The following is a 2,321-nucleotide window of genomic DNA, read 5'->3' on the forward strand; positions in this document are numbered from 1 at the left end:
GTTTTTTTTTTTGTTTTTTTTAAATGTAAATTGCACTAATCTACCACGACCTTTGAACTTTCTGAACTTTTGGAAATCCTTTCTGTGAAGAGCGTAGGCTCGAAACGTAAAAGACTTTTCCATTCTTCCTGAGAGTTAAACTAATGCACCTGTTTGTTCTTACACCTGTCTTCGTCTTTCGTCTTCTGTAAATTTGAATAATACACACACACACAACAGGCTTTTTTCAGTTTTCGTCTACCAAATCCCCTCGCAAGGCTTTGGTCGGTCCAGAGTTATAGAAGATACGTGCTCAAGGTGCCACGCAGTGAGACTGAACACAGAACCATGTTGTTGGAAAGCAAGCTTCTTTCCTCAACCATACATGCGCGCCTACATGTATATATTTATTCTTTAATTTTATAATGGTTTCAGTCGTAAGACTGCGACCATGCTGGAGCACCACCTTTATTTTCTATCAGTTTTGTTGTTACTTCATGGCTGGAAGTTGGGCTATGATTGAGTTTGTTACAGCAGATCTTTCCTAAGAGTATCCTTGAATGGTAGGCTGATCCAGGGTCGTCGTTAGGAGTTTATCCAACGTTTTTTTCGGATGTTTCCGTAAAGGTTCTTTTTATATTTTTGATTTCTTTAGGTAGGCGATTGAACAGTTGAAGAAGACCTGTAAATACACACACACAAACATACACACACACACATTGACATATACACACATGTATAGTAGGTATATGTATACACATATACACGTGAACACGTACATTTCTTATGCAAACATAAATGAACTTTCATCAGTTTTGACACTATATATCAGTTGTTCAATCAACTGAATTGTTTATTCATTGAATAATTGTGTCTGTATCTGAGTATTCGTCAAACAGTTGTAAACCTTAGCATGATTATCAGACAGAACCAGCCTCCTATACAGTATGTATGACAAGTCTGGCTCTTTAAACTATAAGCTATAAGCTGTAATCCATCCCAACGGACTTTCACAATTCTGCCAAACCAAATAACCGATTGATGGAAAAGTTTTCTTTGCAGTGTGTAACAATGATCAGCGACTTGAACTCTGAGTCGGAAGTCTTGTGAATATTATGTGTATGCGTTTATTTTTCAGTACATGTGAACCTACGTAATAGACATGTCAGTTTTACCTATTTCTCTATAGATTGCAAAAAAAAAAAGAAGGAAAGAGATTATGAACAGCCATTAATCCATCTCTGACCCTTATTACAGTCTCATCGGAGGTGTCTATATCACTTGACTAATCTCAGAGAAACAAGTAGCTATTTTAATAATGATAATAATGAAATTATTGTATACAGTGCTCAGATGCACTACGATTTTGTTGATATACACATCAAATCTTGCAGATTCAGAGAACTAAAGCTTCTTATTTGCACACCATTAATTTTTTTTTTAACACTTATTAATATTGAAAGCCTGTCAACTTGGACCCCAGTCCACACAGTACTAAAGTATGACATATGTAACCCAATATAGGAGATGTGTTTATTACTTGAAAAGTTCACAGTCGGCTCAGTTTCACACTGGGTTGACTAATTTATGATGATGGTCTTCCCGTGGATCTTTTCTGTTTGGCCACATATGTATGTGTGGTGTGTGTTCGCACGCGCGCGCGTAGATAGATAGATAGATAGATAGATAGATAGATAGATAGATAGATAGATAGATAGATGCATATACACATACACGCGTACATATATGCATACACACGCTCATACAAACATGCATACATACATATACACATTACAATCATACACATACGTTCATTCGTACCACGTACAAACGTATAGAAAGAGAAACAGATACGGTAATGCACAAGCATGTCAATCTAAAAGACAGACTCAATCAATCGAAGAAAGAATGCTGAGGTTTGTCTGTCGTATTTACTCTAAAGTCTAGACCAAGTAAATCATCAGCTTGTCTTAAAAGTCACCTGAAAGCATATGGGCGTACGACAATGAACGGAGATTGACGGAACAATGAATACATCTGACAAGATGAAGCAATCATCGTCATATATAGGTTTCGTTCCAATTGAACTTGTCACACAAATATCAAGTTGGATCATGTTAGGGAATACATAGTAAACAGATATGGAGCTATCTAGCATTTATTAAAGGTTCGTTGATTTTCTCTTTTTTCCAAATGAGGAGGTTCCTCTGTTCCTAATGTTTCTATTATAAAAAGGATGTATTTGAAAATAAAAAATTATACGCTCGCGCACGCACACACACACACACACACACACACACACACACACACACACACACACACACACACACACACACACACAC

This window comes from Octopus bimaculoides, chromosome 4 (assembly GCF_001194135.2).
Source record: "Octopus bimaculoides isolate UCB-OBI-ISO-001 chromosome 4, ASM119413v2, whole genome shotgun sequence".
NCBI classification, from domain to species: Eukaryota; Metazoa; Mollusca; class Cephalopoda; order Octopoda; family Octopodidae; genus Octopus; species Octopus bimaculoides.